The 20,387-nt window shown below is 38.1% G+C and overlaps 1 protein-coding gene across 1 annotated transcript in view; it reads right to left on the bottom strand.

Annotated features, from left to right (window-relative positions):
• The window catches only part of CACNA2D3 (calcium voltage-gated channel auxiliary subunit alpha2delta 3), a 467,160-nt gene that overhangs the window by 446,238 nt on the left and 535 nt on the right, over positions 1-20,387 (bottom strand). The gene's annotated exons all lie outside the window — the stretch shown is intronic.

The raw sequence follows: 20,387 nt of genomic DNA, 5'->3' as shown, positions 1-20,387 counted from the left end.
AAATAGCCATTCACTATAAAATCATTTTAGGAGAGATATGCAAAATCTCACTCTGTATGACTAAAATTCAACAGATTGCACTACGCTGCAGCTTTACAGCTGGATCTCTAGACACCCATTACATTTTGTGAGCTGTTTGTGCTGTAGCTTTTGATATTCTTAAAGGATTGACGGCATCCATTTCCTTTCAAATAGGGTCGTTTTCAATTTAGCAGCATTCAGCAACCTGCAAATCTGAGTCTGCAAGGCGCTCTTAAGAATATCACTTTCAGAGGATGGATGTTTTCCAGGTGGTTTTGCACAGAACCATGAAATGCAGCTGCTACAAAACCTTTGATGAGACATAAGTAGAACAACATCAAAAGTGTGCTTCTTTTTGAGCAAATACATGAAAGCACAAAACTAGCTGACAGTATCACATCATGGAATTCATTTGAACTTGCAGACAGAAAAACCAAGAGGAAAGACAATTTCTGTGGCCATTGCTTGGAGCATAGCCTATCCTGGATGCAAACAGAAAAGGATTTTTAACTCTGTGTCTGATTCTATAATGACAAAGCTGGAATTAAGTCTTGTGAATAGAAATAGACACACAGAAATGCACACATATATTCCACTTGTTATTTTACTGTTACAGCAAGGTGTGGAAGCTAAATTCACAGCCTGACACTGCCTCTTAGAAGGTCCAGCAGCTGGTAAGGACAGCACTGCCCAGCAAGCCCACGGCGAGCACAGCACACTTACCCCCACTTATCTCCTTTGCTAACAACAAGCACAACCTAAAGTGTTTCATCAAATATTTATAAAACAGAACACTGGCTGCTGTAGAAAAGGTCACTTCTCTAGGCAGAAATCATTGATTCCAATGTTAGTATGCGCTTAAGTTCCTTGTGCTTAAGGCATATATTCCTTTATATCATTTATAATTTTGTGCAGAAGAGGAAAATTTCAGATGACAGAGGCACTTTTCTGATTTCCCTCTGCCTTAGAAAGGGGACTAACACACCTTATCTATAGAGATTTTTAATTTGCTTATTGTCCTGAAACAAACTTGATTCTGCAGCACAGAATAAAGATATAAAGTTATGAACCTAAATTATAAGTGAAAATACTTTTTAAAATTTACATTTATTTAACTGTATGTTAACTTTTAAGTATCTGGTTATTATGTTTATTTTCACTTTAATACTTTAATTCATATTTGCTCCTTGTTATTACTGAAGGTGAAACTACCACTTTGCATTTCAGTTCACTAAACTCCCTCAATACTTTGCAGTACAACAAAAATTCCCAGCAACTTTATTGGATTCAGAAAACAACAATAACAAAATAAAAGTTTAATTTCAGTGTCACAGCCATAAAAAATGGCAAATACTGTTAATTATAAGTAAATTTCAGATCTGTTAACTTGCAAGGATGTCTTCCAACAGAAACAGAAACTGAACACACTCAGTTCATGGAGTCACAAAGCCTTGGGAGAGTTTTGGTGGCTCTTTCCCTTTATTGCTACTTCCTTAGGTGCTGTTAGATTTCCTGGGAACATCCTTGCCAACAGCTGTGTTCTCACAGCCATTCGCATCTTTCTGGTCAAAATTAATAATTTCAGCTTTTTCCTCTCATGGTTCTCTAGAGAGCAGCCACAAGAGAAACAGGGTCCTTGTCCTAAGCTTGGCATGCACTCCCCTTCACTCTCATCTAGGTGGACTGGTTTTACCAAGTTATCCTCCTATCCTGCCTGGAATTTCTAAACTATTTGGAGAGTTGGGCTTTGTTTTTTAACTTTGTCTTACTTTTTAAGAACCTCCATCATAATGATACTTTAAAGCACAAGACATGCTGGAATTTCTAAACTATTTGGAGAGTTGGGCTTTGTTTTTTTAACTTTGTCTTACTTTTGAAGAACCTCCATCATAGTGATACTTTAAAGCACAAGACATATAGCTAGTTATTTATATTGCTTAAATAGTCTTGCATCCATGGCAAATTTTGCCCCTGAATAACTGTCCCAAGCTGGTCCTACTCACACACATACATACAAGGAAATTCATTGACATGCTTGCATTGCTGCTATTGTAACTGGCATCTACAAGGCACTCGTGAATTTTTGTGCATTTTATAAAAACTTTTTTGCAAGCTGAACAAGTGTTCTGTTTACAACACTGAGAAATGTCAAAAGGCAATGAAGAGAAAATCACCTTGACAAAAAGCTGGACAGCAGCATGGGAGTACAGCTGTGTGTCCCATATCACTATCCTGAAGGATGACTTTAATTTTTTTTGTTCTATATCTATTGTCAATATCACAAATGTTCAGCCTGGCTCCATATACAGAGCACTTCCTGATGAGTACAGAAGGATTTTTTCCTTGTTGCTATAGGATATTTACACTTTCAGGAATGCCTCAATTGGGAGCAGCACTTAAAATATATCAGCAATATTTCTTTGACATCTGTCACACACATTTCAGCACAGCCCTTTCCAACAATGTATTCTCATGAATCATCTACTTAAAATCTACCTCATGTGCCAAAGACATGGTGATAATGGAAACCTGACAGTTTTTTGGATTTGTTACTCTGATGAAACCAGGCAATATGCTGAGACAAGTCCAAGCACCTATAGGGAAGGAGATGGAATGATACTGTTGAATTCCATCTGTGTTGCAATTACTTGGTTTTTCTACATAATACACTGAATTATTCACATTACTTCCCATTCCACACCAGGGTAGTAAGTCAGCCACCACTGATCACCTTAAAATCAGAGGAACATCAGTTTTAATCAGGTAGCCTAAGCTTGCTGTTAAAACCCTAGAAGGCACAGCCATTAGGGAGACTGCAACAAAGAGCTTTAGGTTCAAGAAGATATAAACATGTTTAACCTCAGTTTGTAAGCTATCACCAACTCTCCCCTATCTGAGAAGGACTGAAACACCCTTAAGACTTTTGAAAAAGACTCTTGCTAAATAATTTTTCTTGTGAAAAAATCCTTAAAGATTTTAAGAACTTAATATAAATATCTCTGTATTAAACCAGCCAGCCAACTCTGCTCCAGCTCCAATAGATAAAGAGTGAACGTAAAGGGAAAAAAAAAAGAAAAATAACTTGGAATGATAACACTAAAGTATATTCTCACAACTCCCACCAGCTTGCACCTTAGACATCTTGACCGAGAGTTGATATATTTGTGCTTCCCCATCCTTCAAGAATTTTCCTGTCACAAATTTGCATAGCCACTTTTTGAACTTGCATAGAATCTACAACATGGTAGCCCAATGCCATGGCCCAATGCCATGTTGAGAACTACATAAGGCTTTGCAGCTCTTCTGTGCCAAAAACCTGAAACTGACTGGAGTTCCTTCTGCGGTTATAGTAGAACTCTTACAGCATGTTCCATACACAAATTTTCAATCAGTAATTTGGAGATGATCCCTGCAATGAAAACCTGTTGTACAGAATCTGCCAGGACTCGGTGGGAAAAGTGATGCCACAGGCGACCTGCTCATTTAGCACTTAACTGGATCTCTGTCCTTGAGATCAGAAACTGCATCTGCCAAAGCAGGGAATGCACATGCATCAACTACAGTCTGAAACACAGAGATGTGAAAGCTACAAACCCTTAGCAAAAGGACTGGGGAGAGAACGATAGTGTGAAAGGTAATTTCAGAGTAGATAAGAAAGGATATTCATGTTCCTACTGTATATCCAACATCCACAAGTGCCTCACATTACACCTAAATGCTGCCATGAAAGAGGATCATTACAACAGGCCTGTTCAAGTAACACCAAGGGCTGATGATTTTGCCTTACTGACCATTCTGTAAATTTTTTGCAACTGTTATTCTGTATTAAGGATCATTACAACAGGCCTGTTCAAGTAACACCAAGGGCTGATGATTTTGCGTTACTGACCATTCGTTAATTTTTTGTAACTGTTATTCTGTATTGTAGCCCACAAGCAGCAGAGTCTTTTGCAGAGGCAATCCTGAAGTTCACTATCACTTACAAAAGCACATACTTTGCCTTTTAACGCTTGTTGTGGGTTTTGTTTGCTTGGGTCTTTTGACAGTTTTGATAGTGCTTCTATAATAGATTTTCGAGGATGCACTGAGAGCATGGCAATCAAAGTTGGAGCTCTTCAAAATTCTGGTATCCCAAGGAGGGGCAAACCAAAGTCCATTATCTGTAATGATACCCTCTGGAAACACATGTTAGACAAGCCATGCTATGGGAGAATTTTCCATTAATGCATGAAAAAAAAAATCTATTTCTTCTTTGGAAAAGCAACAATCTATCACAAGGTGCACTTGATTTATTTCACACTGCCCCACTCCTACTAATTTGCTGAAAATCTATTGTAGAATCTGCACTGGCTTTACTGTGTTTTATGCCTAAAATTCTTAAGAATGAATTTGCTTTGCAAAGGAGATGAACTCGATGGAAAGTATCAAATATGGATAGTCCATGAGGGCTTGAAAAATCTCAATTTTTCAGAATTCTTTTTTTCATGATATCCACAGAATGAAACAGCACATACAAAATTGACCTGGAAAAGAACTTGTGGTTTTGACATGAGAATATGTACTAATATTAAAAAGAGAGGCAGAAAGGTAGTTATTTTCTGTTCTCATAAGCACCATAATTTTGTATTCATGATGACAGCTTACTGATAATTATGTGTTAGCTATCCATACATACACACTGATATTTATACTGTCCTTGCATGCCATTTACTGAATGTGGGTTTTACATGACATGGTCACTAAGCTCCAAATAGTCCAATATTTTTGGTACCAAAGTCAAAATGCAGTTCAGTTGTGAACTATCAAATTCCCTAAGGAGAGATTATCTTCCCAATGAAGAGCCAATGTACACAATTTAGGCTTTAGATCTCTTTCATTCCTTTTATGGCAGATATTTTATTTGCTGTTAATATGAAACACTGAGCATTTTATTCTGCTTATAAACTACTCCACCTTAATTTAAATACAGGCATCAGGCAGAATTCCTTAGCATCTATACTACAAATACTGAACGCAACACTAGTAAGAATAATAGCTTAATAGGCTTCATGTAGTGGGAATAATTTATGCATGTTTTTGTATACTCATCTCATTGCAATAATCTCTTAACCTTGAAATGAGCTTTTTTGTTTTTAATTTTGTATGATTTTCATCTGAAAGGATAAAAAAATTCATCCTGGGAATTACTTTACACTAGTGTGTGACCTAACATTTCTTATCCTCAGATAGCTCCATGTTCTCTGAGGAACTAATGAGCTAATCACATATGGAAAAAATACATACACAAAATTTGGAATTTTTTTGCATGAGCCTACATGAAATAACACCTAAGGTTCCTAGGTTCCCTTTTACTTCCCTGGATTGATTTAATGTGCCACAAGTCCTTTGGAATGCAGTCAAAACAGGCTGCTACCTTTTTATCTTGGAGGGATACATTATGAAATTATTCTCCTCTTTTCATCCATAAAGAAATGTCATAGTACCTTGACACAAATCTGTCTTTCTTTTGTCTCAGATGAGGATTTCACAGGGTACTTATTTAGAGAAGGATCTTCTCACCTCCCACCTGCCCCCTAAGTTACTCCTGACAGGCACACACCATAATAAGAGTGTGAAGTTCAATTAGCAAATCCTCTGGGGAACTGGGCAGGAGCAATGCACACTAAAACATCTGATAAACAGGCACATATCTTCCCAAGTACCTGGAAAATGGAATGTCTAAAGGATATCCACTGGGTTTTATAATTTTAAAAATAGAAAAAATAACCAGTATTTGAGGAAGAGACAAAGGATGAAAGTGCAGATATACCTAATCTGCCCAAAAATTTATTTTGTGTAGGATTTTGCACAGAGGAGGTCAAATTTTCTCACAAGGAGGTGGACTATATCATCAATGGGAAATTTTCTTAAGCATTATACATTGACAACCCCAATTTTGTAAAAAGTTTGAAAATGTCCAAGAAGTTGATCTCCCAACCACCCTCCCTCTAAAAACATAAAACACTAAGAGAATCTATTGGGAAGAATTTCTAGAAGTACATGGCTATTGAATAAAAAAAAAAAAAAAAAACAACACACAGGTACAGATTACACATTTAAAAACCTTAACTAGTGAAGGTCATCACAAATGAAACAATGAAGCTCAAATACACATTAGAAACTATTGCCAAGAGTATGGACCAGACCGTGCAGTGTGGAATCTGTGGGATCCATCTGGCTAGTGCACAAGAAAAACTCCATCTTCCTTGGTACTTATCAAGTCAGATGATTCTACAGTAGTGTGAAAGTTCCCTCAGTTTATTTCAAGATACAAAGTGCTGCAGACATATGCTTTCAAAGGCTGCCGAGACAAAAAATTAACAATTTTGGAACAGAAGGGCTATTAGAGGTAATTCAGTTTATGGTATGTACCAGGGCTGAAAGTGAAGAAGTTAACTTCTATCCACAACCAGTTCTCAATTTTTTATTTTTTTTTTAGGAAATGATGCAGCTATGAAAAGAGCTAATTAACACAACACAGCTCCTGCTGTACACGACAGAGATGGAGTCCATTACATTCTTCACCAGCTCTATAGGAGAGGTTTCTGTACATTTAATTCCAACCTTTCAGGTCACACTGCAAAGCATAGAGAGTTGTTTTTAAAGCTACAGAACTCAGAAGAAAAAAATAATCAAGGAAGAAGTTAAAAGCAAGCATAATTACAGACATGTAGCTGTTCATACAGATCAATTCATAAAAATATGGCATTGCCTGCTCCAGAAAGAGACCACTGAGTGCTTTATGTACTTCAGAGAAGGTTACATATCATTTAGAAGTAGTCACAAAGGTAAAAATAAATGTTTTCACATTTACACTTTGATGAGAGCCCCTCTTGCATTTAATGTGGTGCAAATCTCACTTATGGAGGTCTTAACTTTATTCAGTGAAGTTACTTCAATTTAGTGATTGTTCCTAGGTATAGAAGCCCTTGGACAACTGCATGCTTTTCTGGACATGGAACTGTGCACCCCAAGTTGTGAATGTATTCTAAATCTCACAGATCAATTTCCACCCTAGCTCCTAACAGACTTTCACATATCACTTTCACATGTTGGTGAACATCACATGTCTGCAATTTAATATCTGACTACTTTTAAAACTCTCACAAGTAAAGCAACATGAACATTTGAAGAGCATCTCTGAAATTCACTAGCAGATACATTTGTGTATTCAATGCTTCTCTAGTAATTTTTTCAGACAGACCACACAAGTGCATTTCCTGGTCACTTTAAACTCAAGGCCAAGGACTCATTCTCCTAAAGTCAAACACATGCAAATTATAAAACAGAATTTATTTGAGACATTTTTCTTAACCTTGCTCTCACAAGTGAACAATGAGAGCAGTGACAGACTGATATCTTTCATTTAAAAAAAAAATTCAATGCACTCTTCTTTTGTTACATTTTCTAGCACAGAGATACCATTATATGTGATATTAAATCACTTCACTGTTTCAACTATATGAGGAATTTCAGACAGACTAGAAGCCACCTGCACCAATTGCTGCCTAAGTGTTTCTGTGGATTCGTGGCTATGTAACTGACACCAGATCCTTTGCTCAAGTTTCTGCTTTATGATTTCTCTTCACTCTGATCACTGGGACTCTTTCAAACATAAGTCAATTTTCCAATCCAACCCAAGTTTAATATGCAGTTTGTGCCTCTATTTAAGTCATTTCTAAAAGTAATGTCATTGGTGTCTAGCCCTACTGCCCACATCTTCAGGCAGCCCTTGTAGCAGTGGCCAGCCAATCCCAGTAGTGCTCCCAGAAAATCCAGCATGGCTTGATGGACCTTTTGAATAAAACAAACTGCTTGAAATTAGCTGGCAATTCTTCTGAACTACACTGCCTCATGTCCTTTACAGAACCAATGAACAGCTCCAGTTTTCTTTTCTTCTAGGCAGTCTTGAAGATTAAAGATAAAAAGATAAAAACAGCACATACAACTGGCTAAACACCAACAGGTTTACAAACTATGGGTATAAAGACACTTGCTACTATGCCAGTGGGAGCTCCAAATGGCTAAGGGATATAGGGCTGAGGGTTTTTTCACCTATTAGTCCAATATATTTCTTAATACATGAACACTGAGTAATATCTTGAGAACTAGAGAAACATTAATATATTCTTGATTCAAGTGAATGCTAAGCATTAGTACCTCCCTTAAATAAGGCAAATGCACTAGGGAGAACATGATGACAGTGTTAAAGTTAACGACCCAGTGCAACAGTATTTAAAACAGATTTGGTGCTAGCTTAATCACATTAATTGCCACATTGGACAAAGTGGAGAACAATGAATACATTGTCCCTGAAGTCCTGAAGCAGCACCTTGTCCATTATGTTAAAGATGCAGTGACATTCATGATCTCCAGGTAACTGGAACTTTGAGTGTACTTTGTTTGTCCTGCTACATCAGCTAACTATGAATTATTAATCTAAGCAGTCTTCAAAGTATTTTTTCCCTACTCTGTGAAGAACCTTTAACAAGGCAATCTGTCTCTTTACTTAATCACAGCAATGCTTGTCAAAGGCTATTACCAGTTTGAGGATAAAAGGGTGAGAAGAGGAGAGAGAATGTCATCTGGAGCTACTGCCCTAAGATGACTGGCACTCAGCTTTAAGTGTACTCTTCCCTTTCCTAAAAAAAAATTCACCAGGAAGGAACTGGATTTGTCAGAAAGCACCAACAGCCATTCCCCCAAAAGCAACCTCAGGTGTGCCATGATCTGGGTCTGGGAAGCTGACAGAGCCTCATTTTATGTGACGTTTCAAGGTGATGAAGAGTGGCTGCACTGTGCTCCTGCAGCAGTCAGAGTGCCACTGCGGTCTGCTGCTGCCCACAGCCACCTGAGTCTGTGCTGGGCTGGGGGGCTCTTTCCTACAGACTCACAGTCTGAGAACATCAATTAACTCATTGCCCCTCAGACATTCCTCCCTCACAACTAGCCAGCAATGCACAAGAGTTCCCAGCTTTCCTCCACAGGTACAGAAACAAAAAAAGTAGACAAAAGAAAATTAGTAGAATAAAAAAAAATACACAGCACTTTCACACTGTCTTCATTTCGGTGTAATCAATAGAAAAAACAAATATGGCTATATCTTTAAAAAGACATGAACTAAGTCAGGATGCTGCAAAGCACATTGGTCTGATTGGTTAACAATAATAAAGATACATAAAACAGGATGTGTTACAAAAATCAAAATTCACATAACTCAACTGCTATCACAGATATCAGACATTTAAAATAGGATCATTGACAGAAGAGAATGAGAAATTACCGGAATAAGATTTCCCATGATACGATGAATACAGTCAGATTAAAAGGGCCTATTTTCATTCAAAAATGTCTAAAGACTATACTCACTAGTGAAATAAATTAGATCATTAATCAAATAACCTTGTAGAATAAAGACAATACTCATACCTTTTTAATTAGATAAAGGTTTTCAGCAGAAAAAAAAAACCACAAAACCCTGATTTTCTTTTTTCCTTAGTACATGGAACCAACATAAAAAATTAAGAATCTGTATTTGTTCACATCTCAGAGCAGTCAATTTTAAATAAAAATTTCTTAGGGAAAAAAATCAATTTAGTTACCTTTCATTTCAAGTTCCTAGACTAGCTAATTTTTCCTCTTTCATAAAATAAGTCAAGTTTGTATATAGAACTATCTACACATTGCTTGAGCAACAAAGCTGAGAATTCTTCTAATTGCATCCAAGGTCATGGAACCAATGTGGACAATGAGACTTCCAGATTTTTTTTTTGCTTACACTATCTTTTTTTTTTTTGCAAGCATTATCTCTTAAAGGAAGAATCTGCTGTCAGCAAATGCAATATTTTCTGCTAAGTCATTCCACCACCTTGCAAAGACATTTTAAAACATAAAAGTGATTTGCAACAACATTTTACAACAAAATGCTGCACTAGTTCTATGATAGATGAGCAGTGTATCAATATGCAGAATAGGAAGAATAGGAAAGCTCTTGCAAAAAAAAAATAGCAACAATCTATAGGATTTTGCAGAGTCACAGCAGGCCTAGGACCTCAAAGACCCAGATGATTTCAAATACAATAAATTCTGATAAAGGACTGACCAAACTTAAGAAGCTCTGTAAAGACTGTGCATGAAGATGTATGAATCAGTAAAATTAAATTGGCTTCAGAACACAGGTCATGAAAACTCTTTGCACACAACATGTGCAGTAACCTCTTGAGCCTGGAGAGAGACCCTTCTGCCTTGTTCTAGCTGGTAGAAGCCACATCAGTGTTACAGAAACAGCCACAAAGACATTTCCTTCCTAGGGAGGGTCTTCAGGCCTCTGAAGATGACCTGAATTTTCTCAGAGAGGTGACAAGGTGACAAGTAGCTGCAGCTCATACATAAAATCCACTTGTCCAGAAAACACTTTTCTCCCTTGCTTCTATATTTAATTGCTTATTTATATACTTCCTCTAATTTCTGCTTATCCCAACTGTTTTGAACTTACCAGTGGCTGTATAGATGCCATAAAATACTGAAGGAATTAATTCCTGAGATGAGGTTAAGTGCATAATTTTCAGGGTTTTTCTTACTACAGGTCACATATTGCAAAAAGGAGATCTACACTTCACAGCCAGGGGATGGCAGGTTCAGGGAGGGCAGCAAGAGGGAAGGGGGAAAAGCCCCACAAAATTTACAAAAAGACATAGGTGCTATTTACATTAATGTACTGAGGTGGTTATGGATCCCCACAATAACATTAATACTAATTCTCTAGGACAAAAATCACAATATAGAATTAAATTCTTTTGTTCTCACAGTTAAGATCTGTTGAGTCTATTCTGAAGCAGTTTTGGTTTTGATGTACCAGCTGCACAGAAGGAAAGTTTATATAATGACATGGAGAGGGCTGCAATCCCTGTTCTGTCCCTTTTAATTCTGGCTTTTCAAATGACATGAGGAACCCAGGTGGAAAGAATTGCTCTGCATGTCTGGCCATGTGGCAGAAAGGAAAATGTAATTGATTATTCTTATTAAGGGAACTGGTTTTTCCAGAAGTATCAAGTTGATTCAGTTTCATGCTTAAAATGAAATATGCAGAGTAGTTAAATATTCTGTCTTTATTTTAGACATAGCTTGAGCTGACTATAGGTATTTCAATGATGGCAAAAATGAAAATTGTAATGTAAATCTAAGAAAGTTAATGGAAATGGAGTGAAGAATGCTGTGGTCAAAAACTCAGATCTTGAAATGCACTCACATTTTCAAGTCTGCACACTGTCCCTGCTTCTGTCTGTAAAAATACTGAGTTGCCTCAAGTCCATCAAAAAGAACAAATGACTAGAAAAAGACTGAGCTATTAACATTAAGAGATTCAAATAATGGCTTCAGAAACTAAAAGGAAGTAGGTGTCTTCCAGTTTTTCTTTCATCCAAGTTTAATAATAAATTACTCCTCTGTACTTAACCACTTTGCAGGCACATCAGTCTCTGGGTACCCAAATGCTGGATATATTCACCCACTGGATATGTTATCACTGCAGCATTTGTAAATGGACCAGAAGCTGCTGAAGGAAAGGTTCAAGGAAGACACAGAACTGTACAAATAATTTACCCACTGGGAGAGACCCCCATATTTTGTTTGTAAGAAAACACTCACAAGCAATCTCTACATTTGTGTTCCCAAAGGACACCTGCTGTCAGTAGTTAATCAAGAATCTGTGACTTCTATGCAAATTAGGTAATTTACAGTCCAATTATGACATTTCAATGCAAAAGCAAAGCTTTCATAAGCTACTATTAAATTTTTATTTTTAAAAAGTATTCATGCAGTCAGGTGTCACCTGAAAAAGAGATTTAGAAAATATGTTTTCGAGAGAGGAAAAAAAAATTTCAAAATCGACACATGATGTTGTCAAGCAATGAAACACAGCTTAAATTTGAAGGCAATAGTGTCAGTTTTCCATGCATGGAAAGCTACTATCCCAAAGTAACAGAAGGAACTTTAGGCTATTAGTGAAGTTTCTGTGTCTTCAAAACAGCTGTAATTGACAAAAGAAACAACCTGACAAAATACAGCCCATGGTTCCAGAACCTGCATTCTGCCTCTCAGCATTAAACAAGTGAACTCTGATGGGATCAGTCACATTGCAGCAGGAAAACAAGTGATAGCCAAAACTGCTCTCCATTGATTTTTTTTTTTCAGCTTGCTTTCAGGAGCATGTTTTAAACAGCTTAAAGAGGGGAATCTGGAAATAAGCACTTTCTAAAGTCTATTAGCCTAATAAAGTATTGTAGTCTGTTGTGAGTTCAATTTTTTGAAAGCTTCTCTCACACCATTTTAGTTGTCATTTCTTTGATTAAGTCTACAGAGATTCGTGTACCTGGATAACAGCCTGGAAGAAAGCCTCATAACATAAAGGATTATGTTACGGGGTGAAAGTATGAACCCAGAGAAACAATCCTTACCCTTTCTCTCTCCTTAATGACTTAAAATTATGAAAGGCTTAAAGGGTGCGGGATGGGTCTTCAAGAGAAGAAAATAGCCAATTAAACACAGAACTTCATCACCAACTGTCTCCTGCTTACCTTGCTGCCACACACCTGCAGATTTTCTGCACGACAAACACAAGCAGTTGCCTCAAGCCTGGCATCCCTGTCCTTCCCTCTGGCAGCCCCCTGAAGAGCCAGACACCGAGCCCCTCTGGGGACCATGTGTGCTGTGCTGGGTCAGCAGCAAACCTCAGCCCACAGGTCACGGTGCAGCTGGGAATGCTCAGGAGCACCTTCTCCAGGAGTCACACCCACCTGAAGCATGGCACAGGTGACATCCAACATCACTTAGAGAGCTTCAGGAGATAAATGCTGCCAAAGCAGCTGGGCTGCAGCAAGCTGGATTTGGGTACATCCGTCATAAGGAAGCCAGCCAAGAGACCTGCTTGTTAAAACCCTTGTGTTTTCATGCTGGTGCCTGACTTCATCCTCACAATGAACTGGTGCTCTACAAGACTACACAAGACTGTGTCACACAGTGGGACAGTGCAGGACAGGATTGTCTTGCCTTAGAAATGAGTTAGGCAAACACTGCCAAGACAGACTGAAAACCTCTGTTAGTGATGGGAGACATACAACTGGAACACAGAGGGAGAGAAGCAAATCTTGCAGCCCAATGGCTGCTTCTAATATCCATAGAAAGGCTGCAGATCCACAGCAGGAGGAGCAAGGATGGAAAGGCTCTGAAAGGAGCTCCAGGCATCAAATGCTTTGCTGTAGCTCTTTCCAGTACCTGCTGTCAAACGCTTCAAAGAAAAGCTCAGGAGATACTAGTTGAGATAAATATGAGAATAAGCTACTTAGTCAAACATGTCAGCTTAATTCCTACTGCTTGGAGGCTCAGAGGTGATTGCTTATATACATGACTGGTTTTAAAGCACAAATTTAAACACTACTCTCATGGAAAAGTGTCCAACTCCTTTTGATTGTCAGATTTTCTTTTGTCCAACAGCAAGAAGACTGAAGGAATCCAATGACTAAGGAAAAAATATCTTCCCTTAAACTCACCTCTACTTCTTCCAAAAATAAATTTAGTTTTGACAGCAGCCTAGAACTTGAGCATCCTACTACAAAAGCATGAGATCTAAAATGCTTGATTCCAAAGTCTTTCTCAAGAAAAACAGTCTGACTCTGCAGGTTTTGTTGGGGGGTTTTGTGGGAAGAACAACCTCCTTCTGCATCAAAGTGCTTTTCTGTCATGAGCCCATAAAGATACCAGTTACCACCCACTAATTTTCACTGTCATCAAATATTTCTATTACTAAAGAAAACAGAAAAATTTCCACTGCTTAATCCATTTACATGTTTATATATTTCAACTCTCTCATTTTCTCAGATACCACCTATCTATTACTGCCTTTGCTTCTACAAGAAATCAACTCTTACAATCTTCTTCAATACCACTATAATGTCCTTTTTTTTAATGCAGTAATTAGAATTCAACATATTGCTTTATGGAAGAACTCAAGAAACTTTATCGTGTCATTACTTAGTCTGGTTTGCCTTCGTTTTCTCTACCACTGAAGCTCAGCTTCATGCTGACTGGATTGCTGCAGAACTTCAATTTTTACCATAGTTATTGATGAATAAAATTAGCACTTCAGAATTCTTTACAGGTAGGCTTTTCTGCTTCCTTAAGCACAAAACACATGATAATTCAATTGCAAGTAATTTTCGACATAAAGAAGTTACTGAAAATTCTTCTGAATTTGTTCCTTCTGAATTTAAAAGTCATTTTAGTCAAACATAAAAGGAAGACTATTTAAAGTCATGACAATATGACTGTAAAGAACTGAAACTATGGTTTTGTCATCCAAAATCTGTCATCTGATGAAAACGAACACAAAATATTCAAGTTTATATTCAATTTCTTACTGGGGGCTAGTTCTCTCTCTGATAACACAGAGCCCATATATGTTATGTTCTAGATTATGAGGTATAATGCAGTGGATTGCATTAAATGAGGAAAAGATGGAAACAGCAGTAAATAGAATAGTAAAGAGTGTCATCTGTATTTTAAGATCAGAATCTTTAGGGTCCTCATGTGATAATAACAGAGGCAAATGTGATTTTCACACAAAAGCTAAACCTGGGAGGAGTTGTGTGTTGCACAACCAGATATTAGATAACACTTCTCTAATTAACTCTGTGTTGTGGGTTGGACACCAGGCACCCACCAAAGCTGCTTTATCACTCCCCTTCACAACTGGACAGGGGAGAGAAAATATAATGAAAGGTTCATGGGTTAAGGTCCAGGAGAGAGATTACTCACCAAATACCATCACAGGCAAAACAGACTCAAATTGGGGATATTAACTGAATTTATTACTTGTAAAATCAGAGTAGGATAAAGAGAAGTAAAATAAATCTTAAAACTATCTTCCTACTACTCCTCTCTCCTTCCCAAGCTTCGTCTCCTCTCCCCAGCAGCACACAGGGACAGGGAATGGGGCTGCTCTCTAGTTCATCACAGGCTGTTTCAGCCACTGCTCAAAGAGTCTTTCCCCTCCTCCAGCCTGGGGTCCCTCACTGGGATGTAATCCTGCATGAACTTTTCCAGTGTGAGTCCACCCCACCTTCAACAACCACATGCTTTTAAAATGCTTGCACAGTTTGCACCCATTCAAAGGTTTTTGATTGCACAAACATATCCCATTAAAATAAGAAATATTTGGAAAACAAAAAATTGATACTAATACAACAACAGAACCATAAAATCTCTTTAGAACAATGTTCCAGTTATCACATCAACATTTTATTCACCAAATAGATTATGGAATTGGCTTCATCCACCTACTTCTGTCAAGTACCCCAGGTGCTATTTTTACCTCAGCTGTTAAGTCTGAAGCAGTTGAAGAAATTTTATCAGCTAAAAGGGTGTATCAAGTATCAGAGATGCCTCTAGCCACAGCTAGAGTCTTGTTCAATTTGCCACCTTATTTGCATCACCCTTTCTAATGCAGTAAGTGAAATTCTCAAAATTTATGTTAATCTTGTCATATACGATTTTATACAATTTCCACTGGCAAGGAAACTGCTGGCCATTAGGAAATTGCTGGCCACTACTGCTGCACAGAGAGGAAAAACCAGGGTTTCATTTGCTGAAATCTGTTGATTCCAGAACTGCTTATCCACACAGCAACTTTGCCAGCTGCCAGTCCTCAGTGAGCACAGCACTTGAGCAGAGCTGATCACTCTGCACAGCAGCTGGAGCTCTCCTGCAACGTGGGCACAATCTCAGCCTTGCTTCATCAGGGGGAATCCACTCCTGGCACAGCAATGGCACGTTCAAGTGCCCATTAAAAGGCTCCAAATGCAGACACAAAGCTCCAAGCACACAGCAAAGCAAATATGAATCAAGAAGAAACACTTCTACTCACTCAGTCATCAGTGTAAATGCAACCCCTGCACATCCAGCAGGAAACAGCACAGGGATATCCCAGCTGCACATATTTTCAGGGATATCACATCAGTGAGGCCAGAGAACTCCAGTATCAATTTTGTGCTGTAGTCACCTCAGACACAAAAATAAAGATAAATGACAAATAGTAGCACCTTGCTGGAAAGCAAGTCTTCCCAGCTTCCTTTCCCACTTTTCACACAGGAGTTTCCTTGGTCAAAGAGCCCACTCCTGTCTCACCAGGTAGCTGATAAGAATGTTCCAGATATCTACAAGCAGCTCCACAGCATCAGTGAGCTAAAGCTTTTTTCCCTCTTTTGAGTGTATTCACAACCAAGCTATCACCAAAAACAGACAGTCTAATGCATGCCAAACAATTAAGACAGCTTTTACAGATAACAGAAACACACTACCTGCCATAGCAGCCTCCAGAGAACACATTCAATGTAAAACCTTTTGAAGGAGACCAGGTTTACTTAGATATGATAATGTCTTGCATTTAAACCACTCTTCAGCATTCTAAGATGCCATTTTCCCCTTCAAATGTTTATCTTTTCAGTCTTTAGAGCATCTCTCCATAATTTTCTAGTACTATCATGCTAAGCAAATCAGTACAAGCAAATTTCTGCGTGCAGATAAGACCAAAATCACAGTAGAAGACATCAGTGACATCAGCTGAACCATGTGTGGTCACCTACAGCTGATGCACTGCCCTGGTCTGTGGGCTAAACAGACTGGCAAAAAAAAGGCAACACTCACATCTGTCTTAACAAATCCATTTCCCTGGCTAATCATTCCTTTTCATTTCTAAAGATACCACAACAGCATGACATCATCACTAGTACCAAAAAGTAAAATCCAGGAGGTGGCAATAACTATACGAAATCTGTAGGTGTGCTTACAAGCTGCCTTTACAAAGAGGATTTTAAAATAAAGGAACAGTAGTGAAAAAGGATCATCCATAATGTGAACTCTTAATCTTCAAATTTCATTGTATTAAATTTTACTTTTCCTTTGAAAGCCAAATATTTTTAAAGAATTCAGAAAAAGAAGGAAAACATGCCAAAGTAGGCACTGTGTGTGTGCACATATTCACCATCCAGAATCATCAGGTACATGAAAAATCAAATTCTCATGCATTAGCAGACCGCATAACAAGGCAAAGGATATTTGCCTTAAACCAAAACACTGACACAGTCTGAGACTGCTTTTGCTTCCTCTACCTGACAGATGCAAGTATATCCTCAAGAAATGACATAAGTAGCAGAGTAAGCAGGGCAGTTCTATTTCAGGCTTTGCCATTAACTTATCACACAGGTTTGAGGACTTGATTTTTATTTTCAGTTGACCCATGTCATGATCATAATTTTTCCTATCTGCTATATTTCAAAAGGTTGTTTTTTCATTTATTTTTATCACCTTTTTCTAATTTATTAAAGAAAAAAAAATGCGCCAACTGTTCCAGTAACAAAAAAGGAAATCTGATATTCCACTAACTGGGGGAAGTATACAGAGGCAAAAAGGAAGAAAAGCCAACAAGCCCCAGTCAAAAAAACCCCCAATCATTCCCATCAACAAAATAACGATATGGAAACATACAAGCATTTCTCCCACTTCACCCAAAACTCTGTCTACATGAAACGTCTAACAAATTCTCAATGTGTGTAGCCGACACAGTCCCCGACGTGGGAAGAATTCGCCATGTCTGTGTGTCAAAGCGTCAAGTGGCAGCAGAGCAAGGACTTGGCTGGGTTGGAGGACGCAGCTGTGCTGTGCCGAGGGCACAGCGCGGTCCCAGGAGGCAGGTTGCGTTCCTCCACACCCCACGGATGCTCCAAGCATCCCCATGCCCGAATCCTGGGCGTTCCCTCACTCAGGGGCTTTCAGCAGGGACTGACCTGCTCTGTCTCTGCCCGAACTTTAAATGCAGCACTACTCACTCTGCCTAGAGCTGGAAGTCTCTTTCTAGACTCTCATACAACTTTAAATTGGTGAGCGCCAATTTTGTTCTAGTGCAGGGCAAAGTCTTTGTTAAGAATATGTAACACACACAGACAGTCGTGGCTTTCTGTATATAAGGATATGCTTTTATCTAAAGAAATACAAAAGCACAAGGCAGACCTTGGGCATCCTTCCAGCATCTATGTGCTTTCAAAGTCTTAACCGTAATAATTTTGAACTAAAGCTTCTTCATGTTTGTTATTCAGATACCAAGAAATTGTATAAACAACTTGAAGACAAATTCTGTTAATAGACTATCTAGTCTCTGTCCAGCCAAGCAAAAAAAAATTGTTCATAGCATTATGCACCTGACCTGATTTTATGCCAGGATCAGAGATACTGATTTTGCAAAATTATTTCCAGTTGAAATATGCACAAGATATTTTCACATATTGTGGGCTCTCCGTTAAAGAGATCTCTATCTGGAGCCCCAAAGAATAAAATAAATTTGGTCTTCAATCAATTATTCAAAAGTTGAAGCTACTTGAACAGGTAAATTCTATTTTAAATTCTGCCATCAAATCAACACAATCTAGTCCCAAGCAGTATCAGCTCTTCCACAAACAGCAAGTTATTTAAATTTTTATTATAAAAGCAGTTAATAAATAGAGTCCTGTGAAATATCTGCTGAGTGTTATGTTTATGTTGCAATAAACATTTTACATTTGTAACGTGGAATATAGAAGACCTCATTCTAAGACCTACAGTATTAATTTTGGGTGGATAAAACAAATACTACATAACAATCAGCTCTTTTATGAATAATTCAAGTCCAAATTAAGTTTTGAATGCTTCCATTTTAATTGTATGCTGGTGCAACACGATAATCACCATGTGAAATAACTACAGTCCAGGAAGAAAAAAACGAATGCCTTTTCTATTTCTGCTCTTAAATGGGATCAGTATATTGCAAATCCTCTTCAGGACAGGGTCAAGTTTCTGCTCATGCTGTATCACCACCCTGTGCACACCATTTTCAGGTTCTCTTGCACCATAACTAAAAAGTCATCCCTCAGTACAGAAAATGCTATCAAAATAGCTGGCCCACAGTTTTGTTATTTTTCATGAAAAAATAGAAAACATCACTAAAGGACAGTAATAATTTAAAAATTCTAAAATTATAGAAAACATTGCTAAAGGACAGTACCAGACATGGTATGTGTAGGTGTTGGTACGAAACACAGTCCACAAGGAAACAAAATACACAAACCTACGCCTGGAACAGAATGCAAAAAAAACCTTAAACAATCTAAAAACAGAAGGTATCCCATTAAGAGTTCAGAAGGCATTAAAAAAGTAAATGTAAAAAACATTGTTCTTTTTCAATTGCTAGTCCTAATGTGTGTTACTCTTTGTGGCAAAAGAGTATTTCCGTGGCCTACTGTCAAATAATCACAGCTCCCCAGCTCCCAAACAGCACTGCTGGTAAGTTTTAGCTCTTAGACACTTCTGCTCACAGCACCCACCCTCACAAGGATAACCAGCCAATGTGCATTTCTGCTGCTGACTCAAAATGCCTCTGCCACTGCTCACTAAGCACAGGTGCACAGCCCCTTGATCCTCTGAACCTGCCAGCCCCAAAGGTGGCACCTGAGTGGGACACGGGGCCATGGCATTCCCAGGAGCGAGGCTCATGGCACACCTGACAAACTGAGCTGCACAGGGAGAGCTCCTCCCACTGCTCCTCTCTACCCACCCAAGGGCAGGCCAAGACATAATCAGGTTGATAATGCAATGCTACCATTGGTTTTACCCTAACTTATAAATGTCACATTTTCACATCTAAAAGTTAAATGTGGAAATAAATTAATATATAATGTAAATGTTAGTGTTTTAAAAACAGTTATAAACACTAGTAAAAAAAAAAAAAAGCCTAACACTGCAGAAAATTCCTGGGAAGCATGGAAGAACTTGGATTATACCCTACATAAGAACAGGAAAGGTGTCCTGTTTCTTCAAAGCCTGGAAACCTTGAGGGGAAAAAAAAAAAAAAAACAAAAGCCAGTCAGGCCAACACCAATAGATTTATTACAGCCCACAACCAGGTTGTGTGCATAGGACTGAACAAAGACTGTCACACTAATTGTACAAGTACTGTTTTAACTCTGCAATAAACAGATTCATTTTGTTCTCAGCTTGTGAGTCTTGTTTTCATAGGCTAAAAACACTGACATTTTCATGTATCATTTTATACAATGGTTGCTGATTTTGCCATTGTTAAGCATCTGGACATCCCTTCTCAGAAAAATAAAATGGTCAGGAGTACAATCCTCAGTACTCTCAATTTAAAAAGGATTTTTAAAAAGTTCTTTAGTTTCATCCACCAAAAGTACATTTCACAGAGAAAGATTATATTTTGTCTCTATAATCCTAGGGCACTGAAACAT

This window comes from Passer montanus, unplaced genomic scaffold, assembly GCF_014805655.1.
Source record: "Passer montanus isolate IOZ18808 unplaced genomic scaffold, ASM1480565v1 scaffold9, whole genome shotgun sequence".
NCBI classification, from domain to species: domain Eukaryota; kingdom Metazoa; phylum Chordata; class Aves; order Passeriformes; family Passeridae; genus Passer; species Passer montanus.
Note: the sequence above shows the minus strand (reverse complement) of the source record. Positions and strands in the feature narration are given on the sequence as shown.